At 41.6% G+C, this 20954-nt stretch overlaps 1 protein-coding gene across 1 annotated transcript in view; it reads right to left on the bottom strand.

The window, feature by feature from the left end:
* Positions 1 to 19646, bottom strand: part of sox4a (SRY-box transcription factor 4a) — a 67357-nt gene extending 47711 nt beyond the window's left edge. The window contains exon 1 of the mRNA XM_058048054.1: positions 19476 to 19646. The gene's annotated coding sequence lies outside the window, so the exon portion shown is untranslated. The remainder of the gene's footprint in view (positions 1 to 19475) is intronic.
* Positions 19647 to 20954: the final 1308 nt, after the last annotated feature.

Below are 20954 nucleotides of genomic sequence, written 5' to 3' on the forward strand. Positions count from 1 at the left end.
TTTTATTTAAATGTAAACCCTGCAACCCCACCTCTCGCCCAAAGACAGCTGGGTTAGGCTCCAGCACCCCCCACGACCCTCATGAGGAAATGAATGAATGAATGTAAACCCTGCAGCTCATACAGTAATGCTGCTAATTTATGCCTAAAAACTACATTCCCCATGATGCTTACAGTACAGCTTCAGGAGGTAGTAATGTCAGTGAGTGAAGTGAAGTGACATATCATATGTTTGCTCAAGCTAATTTGCCTCGAGACAAAGATGTCATCAAGAGCGACAACCTAAAAGAGAAAGAGAGAGAGAGGCTGACAAAGTGTGTGATGAAGGAATTATGTGATGCTGACAAATTTAGTGGGTGCGGCTTACATTGTTTACATTTCAGTGTAGAATTGAATGCTAATTTGATTATCAGTGCCTATGTCACTACCCGATTTGTACTAGAAACACAATCCGTTCTGCACAGGTTTAAGGGCTACGTCACTTCCTTCACTCGCAGTCGGTAACTGCTGTAAAACAGTTTGGACTGATGGACGTAGTTTGCACATGCGGAGGACGAATTGGATTGTCTGATGTGTGTAGGCGGGTTTCGCATAGGCGCAGAACAGATTGTGTATCTGGTAGTACTGGTAAGTACTGGCAAGTGTCTACAGATAAGGATATACACATAGCAAGGTATATGTGTGTTTTCATGTGGATGGATTTTTGGTGGCAATGTTTTTCAGAGTATGGAAAACATGTTTTTAAAAAATACCTCCGAGTGTGACTTATCTGTCATCCTGGATATACACACACACGCGTGGAAAAACACACCCGATTACTGTTTGCATCAAGGAAGGTCAGTGGAAACCTTCAGATTCTTTTGTGTCTGCCACCTTTTAGAGAGATGAAGAATGTCACGCATAAAACTTGTATCAGAGCGGCTGAATAGATGTCACACTGAGGTCTTTTGCTGCTGCAACCTTGGTTCAAGCCCGCCGTGATGACACGCCAAAGAACACCAAATGTGGCAGGGGGGCGAGGGGAGAGGAGGAGATGGGAATGAGAAACGGTGTGAAATTGAGACATACTTTCGACATTTTACACAAAGAGTGAAACCTCAAGGCCGCTGAGAGACGCCGTGTAAAAGGTTTTCTCATTATTATTCCATTATGGGCCATATTCATATAAAACACTGGAGGTTCTGATAAATAGGTGCAAAGGTGCAAGTAACGTTAAAAGTGAAGGTTTTTGCATTTGCGTTAAGTTCATTCTGTTTTGTTCAGTGGGTTTTCTTTTTTTATTTTCTTTTTTTTATCAAAGCTGTGGCGCTGTGATTGAAATCCTGACGTTGATAAATGGAACGGAGACCTGCTGCGAAGCTTTTCGAAGCGAAGCGGAGCCACTCTCTCTCTCCCTCTCCCCGCCTCTCTCCCTCCCTGCACCCATCTTTGTCCATCTTTTTAAAAGAGACACAAGATGAATGGGGACAAACCAAACAGCGGGAGACAAAAGGAGTCATCAAAAATATTACAGACCAGAATGATGAAGAACAACACAGACGGTCTGCAAATATGCACGCCACTTTCAACAGGAGGCCACAGTTCAATTTAACACAAATTCTTCCAAGAATCAATATTGGAGTGATCGCCCATGCCGATACCGATACAATATGAAAAATAAATAACACAATATTAGTATCAATTATCAGATCAAACTATGTACTTTACATACTATTACTTTTAAAGGTCACCCATCACACCTTAAATTATATCCTGGAGCAACTGCAGTATTCTACATTGGCCACTAGGTGTTGGTAATGTTACCGTAATGTACAAAATTACCGGAATAACAGGCTTTTTCGAAGGTTTGAATGATCTTTCAAAACGAGCTACTGTTGTGCATGTAACCCACAATGAACTAAAACTCAAATCTGAACCTCCAACCTCACTTCCTGTCCACCCCCCACTCATTTCCCCCAGCACCAGAACATATTTACATCTTAAATGTATTTTATTTTGTTTATTGTATTGGGTAATATGCATGTAAAAGTGACTATATGGGTGTTATTGCATGTCTAGAGGGCTCTAATATTGTTAAAAAACATATTTAGAATATTGGGGTTTTCAAATGCTCCAACTACAAAAATATTCCATTTATAAATCAGGAATCATACCTGGTGGAAATTCACCTATCTTGGTTGGGTCTGGAACCAATTAACCACGATAAACGAGGGATTACTGTTTGTGAGCTCATAGCTGATTATCTTTAAAGCTACAGACACACAAAACATTGTGCAAACAGTACAACACTTTTAAACTGGATGATAATTCTATCAGATAATAATGATAATGACAAATACATGAGGTATTTTAAGTATCGCATGTCCTCCTTCAGCTTCCTGGGCGACTTTAAAAATCTATCCACCTGCCAACAGCTTCTTAACTACCATCACCGTTGGACACCAGGCCACTTTTCCGAAGCTATTTTCCCCCCTTGTCGTATCGCCACTTTAGTTGTCAGCGGCGGAGAAGAAGGGATGTAAGGAATGTTCAGGAAGATTATAGGGAAGAGGAGCAGACACTTTCTGTTGTCTACTTCAGTCTGATGAATGTTGAGAAGCTTTCACATTGTTTATCATGCAGCCCTCGCGCCACTCTGTCTAATGGGCTGTGCATAGGTGGCATTTATATGGCCCGCAACATTCAACACCATTGAACATAACCTGCGGTTCCTAAGAAAGCTGGACGGTCGCCCGCCACTGAAAGAAGGGGTGAGTATAGCGGGGTTGCAGGTATGCGCCGTCTCCCTGCTGAGCCTTTTCAATTCTTTCCACTCCATTGCTTCGGCACTCCCCCCCTCTTTTCAGCAGCTGCACTCAGTCGCTCCCCTCAAATCACCGTCTCCATCTATGAAGTGGGAAAGGGGGGGGGTAAAAAAATCGATACAGCACCAAACAATGGCTTATAGGCCTTAGGGTGCAGCGTGCAAAAAGGTCACCGCTATACATTATGTATGGTGGCCAGCTAATGGTCAGTGTGCTCGCAGACAAATGGACTGTAAGCATCTACCCCGTGTGATGAGCGCACCGGGGAGAGGGTTTACACACGTACACACAATGATACACAGCGGCATGGGCGCCTATTGGCAGAAATGGATGTAAACAAGTGCGCGTAATCACGAGCATATTCACACACACTCGTTCTGAGACACACGCACACACACACTCCGTTTAAAGTGCTTGATGGGCACATGTACATTCACAGGCACGTTCGCACAGGCGCACACACACGCGGCTTCTCACACATTTCATAATTTATCCATCAGTGCTGCACAGAGCCAGGTTCAGAGAGCAGCACAGCTATTTATATTTTATATTACCTGTGATGATACACAGTTTTTCCCTCTTTTATTCGACACGTGTTCTTCTTTACAACAATTATAGGGCTTTTTTTGCAGCACATGTTCCGTTGCAAACAGTCCCCTCTAAATAGCAAGCATTTAAGAAGTTTGAGTGAAACATTTCAGGTTTGAGAACCACTGATGGGGGACTTTTGGCTACACACATACAAGCATCAGCCTTAAATATGTCTTATTTTCTCTTATTCTGTTACTGTATAGGGTTGTAGAAGCTTAAAGGTTACTATAGGGGTGCTATTTCATGTCAAGAGAGCTTTAATAATGTTGAAAAACTTATTTAGAAGGTCGTAAATAGTTTTAAATAGATGCACTGTAGATTACTTGTAATTACAAACAGGCCACTGCTAGAGTATGTACCAAAACGGAACATTTGTAGGGGACTACTTTCTGTCGTGGATTAATATTTGTTTCTTAATATTAAGAAATGATCATGTTCGGCATTTTGGCTACACACATACAAGCATCAGCCTTAAATACGTCTTATTTTCTCTTATTCTGTTACTGTATAGGGTTGTTGAAGCGTAACGGTTACTATAGGGGTGCTGTTTCATGTCGAGAGAGCTCTAATAATGTTGAAAAATGTATTTAGAAGGTCGTAAATAGTTTTAAATAGATGCACTGTGGATTACTTGTAATTACAAAGAGGCCACAGCTAGAGTATGTACCAAAACGGAACATTTGTAGGGGACTACTTTCTGTCGTGGATTAATATTTGTTTCTTAATATTAAGAAATGATCATATTCAGACAATAGAACACAGAATAATCCTACCAATCACGGCTACTATCAGTCATGGCTCCAACCTATGGCAGCACACTTAGTGGTGACCACGGCAACAACTACTACAAAAAGAAAAAATAAATAAATAAGGTGACTAAATCCACAATTATTGCCTAGTAGGGAAGAGAGTAGATACATCAGTATGATGTGGTAATTGCCTGGACACACTAGTGGGGGCAGAGAGAGCATTCTTTATATAGGAGAGGGAAATAACATGACAGGCAACACTGTGTGTGTGTGTGTGTGCGCGCGCGTTTGAGACAGAGTTTGACCTTCATGTAGTATTGCTGGAGTTGACACAAGCACGTCTGCACTGGGACAAGAGCTCAGGTTTAACAGGCATATTGAAAAGGTCAGAGCTGTCACTCACACTAACACACAGACAAAAGATGCACACTCAACTAAACACCGTTTGTCCACACACAGGCCCTAACAGAGAGAGGGGGCACACCCGAAAAATTGCACACCATGTCAAATTAAAATAAGCCGTCTGCTCATTTTGTGAGAAACACACACACAGCTGCCAAAAATCCCTCAAGCTGGTGTTTTTTTTTTTTTTTGCCTGGTCTTATTTCCCTCCCTCCTTCCACACCCACTCACAAACAATCCCCAGACAGGGTCATTGGTGAACGTAGTTGTTTTGGTTCCTGTATGGATTTGTGATTGGCTGCCGGGTTGCTAGACAAAAAAAAAAGAATGTTTTCCTCCACCTCTCAGGCACCCGCCTAATCTGCTTCCTGATTGGCTGATTAATATCCCTACTTTCTTTCCTCCAGCCGGCTGCTGCTGCTGTGTTGACACATGCTGGCTCCATCACCTGTTATCATGGAAAATACTCCTATAAAAAATAGCTAATGAAAACAGCCATAAACAGAGCTCACAAAGCTAACAGCGAGCCAGGGAGTGACACGGAAGTGCAAGTCCACACATGTTCACTCTGAACATAGTGCCACTCACGCAAAAACACCTTCCTCGGTTATAATCCGTTGAAGGTGATAATTTATTCTCTCTTTTTTTTTCCTCACTTGTGACACAAATTGCTTCCACACAGGTGGAAAATCTACAGTTACAGCGTTACAGAAGGAACAAATATCTGTTATTGACAAAGTTACAGCAACAGTATGGTCTTGTTTCGTGATAAATTCTGAATCATTCCGACCGCCTGTTTTCTCTTCACACTTTTTTTTTGCAGAAGGCATTGCTGTTATCCATTGTGGTCACTGTACACAACTGGCCAGTCCTTAAAATACAGTCAAGGAAATGTATTGCGAGTGCCACCCTTAGTTTATCGATCCATCTTGGTACATTTGCTTTATTACATTTGATGCAACCTGAGACCTAATCCTTGAAATGAGACACAGCCGTTGTTCATTTCAAGGAATCAGGTTTGGTTCGGGGGCGGCATGGCAGTCTAGTGGCTATCGCGCAGACCTCACAGCTAGGAGACCAGGGTTAAATTCCACCCTCGGCCATCTCTGTGTGGAGTTTGCATGTTCTCCCCGTGCATGCGTGGGTTTTCTCTGGGTACTCCGGTTTCCTCCCACATTCCAAAAACATGCTAGGTTAATTGGCGACCCAAATTGTCCATATGGAATGGTTGTTTGTCTATATGTGCCCTGTGATTGGTTGGCGACCAGTCAACCTCTCGCCCAAAGACAGCTGGGATAGGCTCCAGCACCCCCGTGACCCTCGTGAGGAAAAAGAGGTAGAAAATGAATGAATGAATGAAGGTTTGGTTCGGGCCGCGTAGTGGTTGAGTGGTTAGCATGTCAGTATGCGTGGGTTTTCTCCGGGTACTCCGGTTTCCTCCCACATTCCAAAAACATGCTAGGTTAATTGGCCACTCCAAATTGTCCATAGGTATGAATGTGAGTGTGAATGGTTGTTTGTCTATATGTGCCCTGTGATTGGCTGGCCACCAGTCCAGGGTGTACCCCGCCTCTCACCCGAAGACAGCTGGGATAGGCTCCAACATGGCTGCGACCATAGTAAGGATAAACGGCATGGAAAATGGATGGTTTGGTTAAAAAGACATCTGGTCATGTGGTGCTGCGTTTGGCATCGTATTGTCATCTACATCGACTTTGGCGCCATGCCACAACCACGTGGTTGGAAGAAAAACTCAAATACTTCACAATTCACATTCGCCCATGTGTCTGGTATACCTTGTACTGTTTTGGTGGCGATCGGGTAAATTCCCTAAGAGGAGTTACTTCACAAACAAGGCCTGGAAATGTCCAAAATCACATAAAAAATGGTTTTGTTTTGTTTATGTATCCCGGCCGTTAACACCGTCACAGTCAGTCAGTTCTAGGTTGCACAGGTGGACGTTTTCAATGGTCATATAAATAAAAATGAAAATCTACAGACAGACAGACGAACGGGCGGGTGGTTGGTTAGGCGGGCGGGCGAGGCAAGCAGCAGGAATGAAAATGCAATATTCATCACTCCGGTATCAGTCTATTATTTATTAAGTCTGAATCAGCTCTGTCATCATCCACACTCTAACAGGCAGAGCCTCCAGCACCGCCACGAGGAGCCTGTGCACCGTATACCGATAGATTTCCCAAATGAAATAGATGGACACGTTGCAATCTGGTCAAAACACAGCTAATGAGAAAGCGGGCTTCATGTAAAATCCTCTGCGAGGGAATTGAGCAGATTTGCGAGCAAATATTTCATTTATACAGCTTTTCTTTTGCTTCCAGGTGAACAGCCGCGTTCTGTGTAATTTGTTGCTATTCCTGTGAATGGCATTAATCACACCATATGTAGCTCTAATGTACTTCCAGTGTATTCACGCTGGCCATTAACACGTGAAACCTCACGTCCAAATAGTTAATGCGCGCTGCTTTAAATAGCCATCGGATGGATTAATGGTGGAGGTAATCATTTACAGTATGCTTTATTAATCTGCTCTCCTGTTATTAGGATCGTTATTAAGGCCGTCTCTCGTAATGGCTTGATGGTGGTGGGGAGCGATCCAGACACCGAGGATCTTTACTATTGATCCCTTCTCTCACTTTCACGTCGTTCCCACCAGTGAGTGTCGACAACTTAGATGATGTGCTGACATGTGCAGCATTGGCTCACAGGCAGAAAGACAGCGAGAGCTACGCAACAAGTCAGCAGCGATTTGTCATATGTCAAGTATGCTTTATTTGGGGGAAAGACTTTCTACGTGCAAGCATGAATGAATTTACAAACACATCTCGCTACAAACCTTGATAACATCAGCGAGGCTTATCTAATCTTTGGTTTGGGGAGGCAAAATCCCCCCGACTGGAATAAAAATGAAAAAGAGTGTCAGCAACCTTGGTGGTTCCAGTAGACCACTAATGAGTTACGTCAGACGAATGGAAAGCTTACTTTGGAAGAGATTTCTATCAAGTGGTCCAGTTCAGTTGGGTTTGCCATGGGATGGAACTGATCGCAGATCAACAGAATCTTTCTGCTTATTATGAAATGTGGTGGTACAATATCTGCTAGACCAGGGGTCTCAAACACGCGGCCCGTGGGCCAAATGTGGCCCGCAGGACACTAGTTTGAGGCCCCCGCCTTGATATGAAAGCTTAATGTTAGTGCGGCCCGCGCAAGTTTGATATGGATGCTGTATGGTATCATGTACCCAGAAAAAATTATTACGTTTGATTAATGTTCATGTTAAAGGTTAAATAACTGTTAATAGTTATCCTCCCTATCCGTGTGGAAGTGGTAAGTTTTTGGCTATTTAAGTTTAAAGGAAATAACTTGAAGGCTACCGTTTAGGCCGCTAGCTCTCTAGTTTGCGAGTTAGCATGTGTCTCAAGACCCTGCAGTTGCACAATATGTTGTAAATAAAAAAAGTATAAATGTGACTATAGTTGTGTTTTGTCATGTCTACAGGGCTCTAATAATGCTTTGTTCATTTTAATCTGAAAAAAAATAATTTGTCTACCCACCAACTATATGTGGTTTCTTAAGTTTTTATTATTTGCCGTTTTATTCTTATTATTATATTTATTTATTACTGATTGATTGATTTTCTTTATTTTTGATTTGTTTATTCATTTTTCATCTTATTTTGTGCAGAAAAATAAAAAATAAGATATTTGAGAACAGTGGAATGTTTTATCAGAGCTTTTATTGTAGAAAATCGGAACCAAAGCAAAAAAAGGTTTGTATATTTTTCTGTTTTTAATAAATGTGTGGGGTGTTTTTTTTGGAAAACCTGATGCGGCCCAGCCTTGCCCAGACCCTAGCTCCAGTGGCCCCCAGGTAAATTGCGTTTGAGACCCCTGTGCTAGACCAATCAATCCATAAGCACAGATACATCAGACAAATACCTGGCATTAGTAACTACAGAAACACACGGAAGTACAGCTCCACCCTGAAACAAAAACTAATGAAAAGGACCAGTACCACTACAAATGGTACAGATTCACAGTTAGTGGCGAAACGATACTTAACTGCAATCCAGTGCTTCAGGCGTTGCACTTGGCAGCAATACCAAGGGATCAGGAGGGACATGCCACAAATACAGCTATAGATATAGCATTAGTAATTATGTAATTATGGAAAACCAGCAAGGCAATAAAAGCTGCCAATGTGGTTAAAGAAAGTGCTGATCTTGCTTAGAGATCAATCCAGTTCTGGTAATCATGAATTATGGGTAATAACACCCCTGAGTTGTTGATAATATGTTGAAATTACTATACAGAGTCTGTTAGCATTACTTTTCCCGCATGTAAGACGACTAATCACCTTCCAGAAATAGACGGGGATCTGATCGGGAACTAGCGGCAATAAAAACCTGAGGGACAGGATCACACTCGCATCCGAGGGTTTATTGGTGCCATCTGGCACGGAACTTTTCACTTGCTAGCAAGGATACGGGAAAAAAAAAAGACTTTAAAAACATGATCCACAATTGATGAGATAAATGAGGCACTGTTACGTGGTGCACCTGAACGCCCAGTGAGATGAGCTTCCGAGCCAATCAAGTGTTGACGTACGGGGGCTGCTGTGCGCCCGTTTACTATGCATGCGGTTCCATCTCAGTGCACACACACTTATTCCGCAGCTAATGAGGCCTTGGGAGGTCGGATGCATCTGAAAACGTTTCACTGTCTGCTTGCCTTCTTGCATGCTTAACGGCGCATGAACCTTGCAGGGCACTTGGTACGGATACTGTACGTGCAGGACATATCACAAGGCGACGCCTCGTGTACACATTCGCAACACTCGTTTACCCCATTTGGCTTTTTTCGCTGCATGCTATCTTTGCATCTTTCTATCAGCTGAGTCGGTGAAGCATGGGCAGCCGTTAACAGGATTCCAGTCTGAGGAAAACATGCCTTACCGCTAGCTATATTATATTAAAAGAAAAAAAAACTATGATTGGAAACAGCAAGGTTACTGATGCACATCTAAGTTAACTGATGAGGAGCCCTTTAAAGTGGAATACATATACAAGAGTGGAAAGAAATAGACGGTAAAATGCACCAAATGCAAGCAGAAAAACACAAACAGCACCCGAGTGTCATAAGCATTCCACATCGCGAGCAAGCCCCTGACTCCACTTCAAAGCTCTCTGCCTGACAGTGGCTAATGATGAACACTCACATGGAGAGCAAAGAGACGGGGGGGGGGATCCAGAAAATAAATAAATAACTAAAAGGGCCTCTTCCCGTCTTTCACGGCGAGATAAAAGACGAGCGCTCGCGCCAGACTGGGGCTAATGTGCATTTAAGCACTCATACATACATACATAAACGAGTACACAGGCAGACACACTTATCATGCAAATGTAGAATAATTACAGCCTTGTCTGCAGGAGGCAACGCCGGGTTGCTTTTGAGTATAAGGTCTCTTCAAACGATGAATAGATGTTACGCCAGTCAATGGAGGGAACGCGGGACGAGCGTCGCCAAAACAACTGCACAAAAGACATCTGCCAATGACATCATCATGTTAACATTGAAACCATGTGAGGTTCGCATCTCTTCACACAGAAACATATGAAACCTTCAAGCTTGTTAACTGATTGTTAACCGATCACTGTTTTGAAGCTTCTCGAAGGAAGGGGATGGTGCTCTGCCAATGATGGCGGCACTCATGCAGCCTCAGATCATGACACACCCACCATCATCTTAGCATGGATGTATTCCAAGGGAAGCCCGACACAGACTATTCTTTTCGGTGTGGACGTGAATGCGAAATAACAGCAAAACAGAATCCCTCATAGTCCTTGGTTAAATCAACAGAGCCAAGTTGGAAACATACGGAGCAACAGCTGCAGCGACAAATAGGTTTAAAATTGGCGCCCAATGCATGACTGCAAACAGCGAGGAAATGGCAGAGGGCTTAGGACACGTGAACACATACAAATGACCAGGCAGGACTTTCAAATCAAACCAAGGCACGCAGGCACACATAACCTCTCCACAGACTTGCACGCAAACTAATTGGCCACCCCATTAGTAATTTATTAAGCTTGTCCTTGTAAATTTTATCAGGTATCCAGCAGGGGAATTGATTTATTGATTCTCTTTGCATTCATCAGGCCCAGAAAACAGAGTGAAAGAGAAAGCGGATGAGTGCAAGGCAGGCAGAGGTGGAGAGAGCGATGGAGTACATTTATCAGGACGGACAGCATTGGGTTCCAAACAGCTTTGCAGGAGATCAGACTGGAGTATGTTGTGATTCCCCCTGGGTCGCTACTATATCCTGCTTCATTCACAACACTGCCTTGCCTCAGCTCATCAATGTGCACCCCCCTCCCTTGCGATCAATGATTCTCATAAAACACCATCCGGGCTTTGCCTTAATACATTCTACCCAAAAAAACAACATCAAAATATCAAACTTCATTTTAACCCAGAGGAACTACAGACCGGCATTGGGGCAAAAAGAGTACACAAGGTCAAGGACATAGTGTAAGATTAAAAAAACAGCTGCTGGGGAAAAAAAGCCCTGCAATGTTCAATATGTATGAGGTTATGACCTCATTACTGTACCACCGCTGGCCCACTAGTTTCCAGGTTTTCTCTTTTCTTTCCTCAGGTATTGGCGAGTATTGACTGGCTGGAAAAGTATATTGTTATTGGGATAGCATCAGTCTCTGTGGCTCATCCAGCAAGCACATCATTTCTCAACTGAACCGCTGTGTTTGTGATGCAGGTGCGGTCCAAAGGGAGAAAGCTCATATTCACGGTGTTCAATCATCCTTGCAGCAAGAGAAAAAGTAGCAAACAAACAGAAAGTCAAGAACTACCTTTAATCAATGTGTTAAAAAAAAAAAAAAACGGGCAGCTACTGACTGATGTTTCACTCTAAAAAAATCAATGGCCATAACGTTAGGGTGTTTAGTTGTCTCCGCAAAATTTGGTGCACACCTTTGCGGGAGTGACAAGTACATGTCTGCAAAATTTGAGCAAAGTTGATTGAAAAACATGGCTGCCATCAAGCAGAAAATCTTTACAGGGGCTCAGGACGTAGCGGTTAATTGGCCATTTAAGTCATTGGCCGTTCATCTAATGATTATAACACTTTTAAGTATATCTGAATTCCATGTAAAGGACCACGTCTTCCAAATGTCAATGTGTCCATGCTACTATGCGTGTCAAATTCATTCATTCATTTTCTGCCACTTATTCTCATTAGGGTCGCACGGGTGCTGGAGCCTATCCCAGCTGGGGTACTGGTGGCCAGCCAATCAAAGGGCACATATAGACAAACAACCATTCACACTCACATTCATACCTATGGACAATTTGGAGTCACCAATTAACTAGCATGTTTTTGGAATGTGGGAGGAAACCGGAGTACCCGGAGAAAACCCACGCATGCACGGGGAGAACATGCAAACTCCACACAGATGGCCGAGAGTGGGTCTCCTAGCTGTGAGGCCTGTGTGCTAACCACTCGAACACCGTGCAGCCCCATCCCTACATATAAATGATAAATAAAAGGCATAAATGAACATTTAAGATAACGTTTACCTTCAATGACCACATGATTCTCGACAAGTGTTCCCAAAGACACAATGTCCAGCAGCGAGATCAACCACCATCATCTTGCCGTGAGCCATTTCTTGAGTTCAGTAGTGAGTGGGATTGAACTTGGGTCTCCTAGCTGTGAGGCCTGTGTGCTAACCACTCGACCGCCGTGCAGCCGCGTGTCAAATTATCACACCAATTCAGCATTTTGGTTTAAAAAAAATATCTTTTTCGAGTGAATGTTTAGCGTAGTTTAGTGTAGTTTGAAGAAGTAGCATGGAAGTAGCCTATAACTACAGTACAGTATACTGTATGTTTACGGGCATGTGTGTATGTGGGCGTCCAAGTTAAATTGACGTGACAGCAGTGGGCCTCAACTGTAAGCATTGCTTTCTGAAGTGCAATCCTCTATGAAAACGTCTAAAAATCGACCGCTTTTTGTTGTTTGGTTGATCTGAATAACTCCAGCATCCCATTCCCCCCTGAAGGCATCGCCTCGACTGGTATTGTTCCAGGATTCTCCCAACATTGCTCACCAGGAAGCAAGCGCTGCCTGCTGCACGATTGTTGGACCAAGCCATCCGTGTCTAGGATTTGGGAATACCATTCCATAATCCCCAGCATGACTTCTCTCTATCTTTGGATGTCTCAGGTTGGAACATGTAGGTGGTGTGCCGTAAACACACATGCACATGCATATGGACTCAAGCGATAAGGCTCGTGGATGTTTTAAGTACTTTATGGTATGGATTCTAACCATTTAGCCGTGGGCATTTGGACTCTTTACTCCTGCGTACGCTCCACATATGATACTAGAAAAGTTTAAAAGTACATTCAGAGCTGCTTTTCTGTTATTTTGTTATCTTATATAAGAAATTGGCAAATCAAGAGCGGATCCATTATATAGGCATTTCTCAAAGATGCATGGTACATGGATACTTTATATTTACTATACTTTACATGTACTTTAAACGGGAGTATACTTCAATCTAAGTCAACAACTGAGTGACCATAGTGAGCAATCATGCAAGTGCGGCCTGGGGGCTATTCGGGCGCCATGTTTTTTTTTTTTTTTTCATTTGCACGCAGTACATTCTTAAAGTATGACTTACCAGAGGGGGGAACATTTTTTATTAAAATTAAAACATGAAAATATATTTAAAAAATTGAAAAAAAAATAGCTCAGGAATAAAGTCAAAATATTAACAGAAAAAGTTCAGTGATCTAAAAAGAAAGTCATAATTTCAGAATTTAAGTTGTAATATTCCGGAAAAAAAACAAACAAAATTAATTTGAAATTTTTGGGGGGGAAAATTCCAATAATAATTTGGAATTTTTAGGCCGGAAGATTAGTTTGGGGTAAAAGTTATGAAGTCCAAATATTATGGGAATAAAGTCAGAATATTCAGAAAAAAAATGAACTAGTTAGAGTAAAATTAAATTAACTTTAATTTTTAATTAATTTAATTCTACAAAATATTAATAGGAAAAAGATGTACGGCAACAAGTGGCATATAATTCAAATATACTAAATATAGTAAGAGAAATAAAGCTTAATAATGTTATTTCTGGACATTTAGTTTGGGTAAAAGTGATACTATTGTGGGTATAAAATCCAAATATTGTTCCTGTCCAGGTCTATAGAGTATGGGTGTGTCTCATGTCTTGGGTGCCATGTGTTAGCACTCGTAAAAAAAGTGCTTATCCATACACGTTTTAATTAATCCCTTCTTTTCCCACCTGCACACACACACACACACACACACACACACACACTTCCTGGGAGTGGCGGTGTGATTTCCGAGCAAGTGAGAACACTTGAGAGATGAGCTAATTGACGTTCACTATTCATGTATAGGCAATGCGACTGGGCTGTGGGCAGATGGTGTTTGTAAGCCACCATTGAAACAAGCAGGAAAGGGAGGGGGGTGACAAATAAGGAGCACAAGATATATGATGTACATTTGATAAAAAAGAAATACAGGTTGTTTTTGTAATAATTACATGTCAGATAGGACACTATATTGATGCACTACACTATGCAAGTGTCAGTATTACACATCCATATAATAAACGGGGAGAGTCTTCACAGTAAATGCATGGCTTTTCACTGTTATTATGATATGCATTATATGCCTCAGTGCTGCAAGATGTGCAAATAACACAAAATGGAACTTACTCAGTGATGATAGAAAGCAAGAAAGTGTAGAAAGCTGACTGACGCCTTGGAAAGCTTAGACTTGACAGCTAATGACTTTCAATGAAACCGTGCATCATCGGGAGAAAGTGAGCGGGAAAAATATGTTTAATTGGTTATGTATGCTTCTAATAACAATTTATTGGGATTTTGTTTCGGGTTATTTTGTTTTGATAGCTTGAAAGCTGTATAAAATATTATGTTTTATATTATATATGACTTTATATAACATTTATTATTATTACATTTGATTTTTGTTTATATTTTATTCATTTATCACTATTTTATTACATATATTTACAAGATTACAAATGTCACACTATTGTTTTTTTATTATGTTTATTTATTTACTGTAACTATTTGAAATTAGGCCAAACTTAAGCCTTTTGGGAGAAATACAACTTTTATCGGTGGAACATGTGTGTGTGTGTGTGTGTGTGTGTGTGTGAACATTCCTTTTTTTGTAGTTAAGTTAGACAACAGTCAAGGTACTGAGTGTCCAGATAATCTATTTACTGAAATATGCTATATACCCATTATTTCTGTTGCCAGCGTTCCTGCAGTGATTTCTGCATGGCTGCCATTCTGCATCTAACTGTTGGCAACAAGGGGACCTTCATTTACAATCCTTCCACCCTTGACTGGTCTTATTTGCATCGTGTTCTGCTGTGATGTGTCCTGTTACTACTTTCATGTGACATTTTGTCTAATTTAACGTATGAAACAATGCTGTCACACCCCTGGACAGCGCTGGGGATGCAAATGAAGCATCGTCGGGTAAAAATAGTCGAGCGGCGGTTTTGATAGTCTTCATTAATGCCTAACTGCTTATTAAGCGTGCAGATTCACTGCGCGGCCCTCTTGAATTAGTGAATTAAAACGTGCCGTTGTAAAGGGCACTCTGCGATAAAGACGCCGCCGTGCAGTAGTTGTGGATGATGGCGTCAAGCTCAGGCAGCTATGGAAATGACTCTGGCACCTCCAAGTCGCACATTTCGGTTTGCAGAGGGGAGGCTGTCGCTATGGTAACGCAGCTTTTTGGCTTTGCTGGGTGATAACAAGGTGGAGATGTGCTTTAAGTGGTAAGGGGGACGAGGGGAGATGGGAATGGGTGGAAGCACGCAGGGAGGGAGATAACTCAAAATGCATTTTATGCCTCAGAGAGAATTTACTGTACGCTGGAAAGGTTGTATATGCGCTGAAAACAGTCTTATTTGAAGTTATGGAGCAGCGACTCTTGAGACTTGTCTTGGAAATTTGAGTCTTCAGCTCGGAGCTAGCCAATGAAGCGGCTATTTCTCCCAAACACACACACTTACATCAGCTAATCAAGAGATGGAAGGGGGCGAGGGGGAGTGGTTGGCTGTCAGCGTCCATGAAAAGCGGCCAACAGGAAGTTACAGCCATGTCACAGGAAATAGGATGTGTCTTTTTCCTGGGGGCCGCAGTATCCCCGCGATTAGAGGGAGCAGATTGAGCTGTCTCTTCACATTACACACACGCAAATAAAAAACACATGTGCGCTCACACACACACACACACACATATCTGAGTGAAAAGGACAGAAGATGGAGTAACAGCATGTGAACACACACAAATAAACATTATCAGTGCAGGAACTTCCCGTTCTTTGATTGTTTGCAGCAGTATTGAAGGGAAAGGAGTCGGTCAACACTTCCTCCTGTTTTGACTATCACACATGGAGAGCAATTCCATGTAACACACATCAATAGACAAACAGTGAGAGGTCTACGTGACAAAGGAGGTGTACTTTTTATATGATTGTATAACTAGTGCCGTGGTAGAAAGCCACAAAACATACACAAAAGTGAGTATTACAACATGTTCTCAAAGGACAATACTAAAAATAAAATACAGTTGGGATAGGCCCCAGCATACCCATGACCCAAGTCAGGTTTGAGTGGCATAGAAAATGGATAGTTTTGTAGACAAGTACAAATACAAGTTTAAAATTGGTATTTGTCTTGTATATTTCCTAGCTACCTTTTGAGTGTTAAGCTGCTGTGTGATGATTTTCACCTTCTATCTAAGACTGTATCGAGTCATAACCTCCAGCTTTTGGTGAGTTCCCTTATAGCTTGTGATTGGCTCTTCCTAGAGAAAGAGCTACCGTGTCCTCACTGACTCGCTGATTTGTAGTAGTACTTCTGAAGTATAGGAGATGTCACAAGATTAGAACATAGCAATACATTTGCCGCACCGCTGAATAAGAATCACAGTACTGTAAGATTAATTACAGTATAAAATTAATTTTTCCCATCAGAAATAATCTAAGTCCAATTAATCCAATCTATAAAGCCCAAAATGTTAACCCAGAATACTATATATATATATATATATATATACACACATATACATACATATACATATATATACATAATAAACAATATAGCTTTACATGCAAAAAACACTTCAAAATGCATCTTAAGGGACAAATTGACATTTACCATCACTTTCACCTTGGTTGTCGACACATTTTGCTGTTTATGTTTGACTTATATAGCATTGTCTCTTGAGAAGAAAGTCTAAAAAATGACTGAATCTCGGTATCTAGTCCTCAACGGGTCACAAAAATAAAAGTACGTAATGGGATTCCATTTATCTAAATTTGAGGTGAAGGTTGCATCCTCAAAGCTGTCATCTTTCAAGCGTCTCCAAGTGAGGAAAAGGTGATTATGTGTCTTTATTGAATCATCGAGGCTAAGCTGTTTTGACTGTAAATAACCGGATTAGGCAAAAGATCCCTGGGATTTTGTTCCAAAGAAAACACTCATAGCGAGATTGGGTTTGATAAAAAAAAAAGGGGTAAAAAAAATAGTGAACTGCTGTCATAATCAAATAAAATGGGCAAATGCAATAAATGAAACTACACCTACCTCAAACAGCAATGAAGCATTTAATGGCATTAGCTGGAATCTGATTAGCATTTATCAGCTAAGATAGCAAAGATAGTATCCTGTATGTATCCAAAGTGTGCCAAAAGTGAAATACCAATGTGCTTAAAGGAAAGTGGCCAGAAAGGAGAAACAATGACTCAAGAGTAATGTGATGCTGTCACATCCTGTTGATGTCCTTCCTCAGTGCAGCATTTCTACCTCATTGACCGTATTGATATTCACAGCTGCGTCCTCACTAGACCTCACCAAATCCTTATATAAAGGAATAACAAAGAGATGTGGACGTTGGAGAATGACAAGACAAGACAAGACGCACTACTTGATGGAAAGTTTTGTTTGGAAATTATGTTAATTTATTCTGATTTTCTGTCATATTTTAGTCAAAGGAATGTCTGGCTCGGTTTCACTTTGAGGTTGTTTATGTCGTCCGCTGTTTGTGCGCTGACGGCGAGTACCTGTGATGCCTGAGGCGTTACTATTTAAAGAGTAATTTGGATTCATTTTACCTGAAAAAAACAACTTGGGGATTGTTTGGTTGGCTCTGATGGAGAGAATAGTACCGATGTTATTGCCATGGCGACACCAGATCAACTCCTTTTGTGATCAGCTTATCTGGACCTTATGTTGTCAAAAACGGTCAAACCCAATCCCATGACGTCGACTCATACGGGCATGGCAGACAAAGCATGTTATTCCACGAATGGGCCCACGCCTCATATACTGTAATTAGTATGATGTTATGTGGCTGTTGGCTAATGAGCTGAGCTCGTTACATGGCCGGAAAGACACTTAAGAGGTGCGAGGGCTGTCATTAGGCTCTGGTTAAAGGGATTGTTAGCCATGTTGGCACCTGTTAATTGCTACTCAAGAGGCTCAAGTCCGGCGTTGCATGGGGAGGACCTCAGTGTTAAAAGGCCGCACAAATGTCAAGGCTATGGGTATTCTATGCTCCAGTTAAAAGCTACAATAAGATCAAAACAAGATTGGATGATTGCCTCTTGAACCGCTGCACATAAAAGGCTGAAAATGTGTCACAATATGCACTCGTACTGTGTTATTATCTTTTTCTGACAAATGCACCAAAGTTAAATCCCCTAAGTTCAACTGACTTGAAATTCATCGCACAGCTCTGTGAGCTGTACAAAACACCCACTGTAACTTTAGGGTCTCTAGCTGACTCACAATGGAATTTGGTACACACGTTTATGGGAATGACAAGCACATGAGTGTCAAATCTGTGCAAGATTGGTGTCAAGCACGGATGGCCATCATCGACCAACGTGTCTTTAAAGAGTCAAAGGCAAGATTCATTCATTCATTCATTTTCTACTGCTATTTCCTCACGAGGGTTGCGGGGGTGCTGGAGCCTATCCCAGCTGTCTTGGGGCGAGAGGCGGGGTACACCCTGGACTGGTGGCCAGCCAATCACAGGGCACATATAGACAAACAACCATTCACACTCACATTCATACCTATGGACAATTTGGAGTCGCCAATTAACCTAGCATGTTTTTGGAATGTGGGAGGAAACCGGAGTACCCGGAGAAAACCCACACATGCACGGGGAGAACATGCAAACTCCACACAGAGATGCCCGAGGGTGGAATTGAACCCTGGTCTCCTCGCTGTGAGGTCTGCGCGCTAACCGTCAAACTAGACCGTCAAAGGCAAGATGTAGCAACCAATTGGCCGTAAGTCATTGACTAATTGTCTAATTATGATAAAACTTTGAAGATATTTGTATTACATTCAAAGCATTTTGAGCACAACCCATAGGGGGCGCCAAAAATGATTTGTGACTCTCACAAGGTTTTTGCAGATTGTGACGTACTGATGTGCATCATTCAAAAATTTCAAAAGTTGCATCATTTTGTGCAAAACTGAGCTCACGGGTCATAGTTTTGGTATGAAAGTAGTGTATTGTGGTTTTGAATCATCTCTCATGAGGAAAAGTCGCTATATGAATCTCTATATAATATGTTGATTTATTTACATAAACCCCCAACAACCTTTTACGACTCTCAAGCGAAAATATTTTTATTTTTTATCCCTCCAGGCTTTTTTTTTCACATATACAGTATGCACATGAACCAAAATATCAACTTTGTAAAGCCGGGCGCATTCAACTTGCATGAACATCATGCATAAAGCCCAGAGTTAATCCAATAATCCATGACAGACTCTGAGGAAACTGGTTTCACTCACCCACCTACTCACTGTCACATTGGATGTCTGTTACCTAGGATTGTAATTTGGAGTCATCAAGAGCCACGAGGCCAAACATCTCCTTCGCTGTCCCATTTGCTTCTGTCCGTTTTCCACTTAATCTGTTCTGATCTACTCTGCAGTTACCAGTTCAAAAGCCTAGTACATTTTTGTGGGTGTAAAGGTGGGGCAGTGAGGGGGGATTTGACTCTGATGCTTTGATTTTTTTTCAAATGTTTGATGTTTTCATTTTCTCAAATCCTTACTCTACATAATTTATCTTTTTGGCCATGATCATGTGCTGATATTTTCCTAATGCGGCGCTCAGGGAGTTCAAATGGGTGTCTAACCCAGAATGTATGATCCGCAGAGACAAGGCCCAGACAAGCAATCTCAGGCTAGGACCGTGTACTTTGACAGTGACACCAAATACGGTCTAACATGATGCTAAATATAAATTCAGAACTACACACAAGAGCATGCCACTAAAATACTGCAAAATCTCCAAAGTCCTATCATTTGGAGTTCAGCTAAAGATGTACGCCTTGAGAGTCGAACCATCATCATGCATAATGTCAGCCCAGTGAGCATTGAAATGATGAATCCCTCATGTCTGCTTACTTTGTCTTTTGGCTTTCACACTTCTGTGTACAGTAAATGACTATTAATCTTTACTTTTGTCCTCAGACAAGGAAAAGCCACTTTACAACGGCCCGAATTGAAGCTTTTGGTTCAAAAAGTAATTTAGCGCCAGTGTCAGCCGCTCAATAGGTCTTTCATTCAACTGTTTCTGTTATCAAAGAATAGAAAGAAAGTCAAAAGGGGAGTCTAAAGTGTAAAGATACTTCAACCAAAAGCAGCAATTATAAAGTAGAGATTTTCATTACAGGCAGCTTTTTCTACAAAAGCCTACTTGCTTAAATTATTGAAACAGGTCATTATGGGGCTGTGCTTTTGTACATCTATGCAGCAGGCAGGAGGAGTTAAAAATACGCATGAACAAATGTAAATATAACTTTGAAACACAAGAAAATTATATCCACATGCATAATGGAGAAGCTACACAAAAGACATATGGCTCAGGCTGGAATACATACATAATGTAATATAAAAATCTGTATGAATAGTGCTGGGGAATGTGCTGAGTGTGCAGAAGCGCCTTGACCGAGCGTATATGACTCATAATGACTTCAAACACCGGCACAGTCATAAATACAAGACAATCTCCAAACAAAGTTAATGCACCAGTGTGATAAGGAAGCGCTACTTATCCCTGTTAAGTATGAAGTGAGGATAGAAAATGAGCAACACAGTCTTCAGATGATTCCAGCTTTATCTCACTGGTGTTGTTTTGGACACAAACACTTTATCAGCACTAAACATTCCGAGGCAGACAGAGGTAAAAAAAAAAAAAAAAAACAACATTGCACCTCCTCTAGGGAGTACCTCTGAGTGGATCCAGACTTTGCTTCTGCAGTG

The sequence above is a fragment of the Doryrhamphus excisus genome, chromosome 14 (genome assembly GCF_030265055.1).
Source record: "Doryrhamphus excisus isolate RoL2022-K1 chromosome 14, RoL_Dexc_1.0, whole genome shotgun sequence".
NCBI lineage: Eukaryota > Metazoa > Chordata > Actinopteri > Syngnathiformes > Syngnathidae > Doryrhamphus > Doryrhamphus excisus.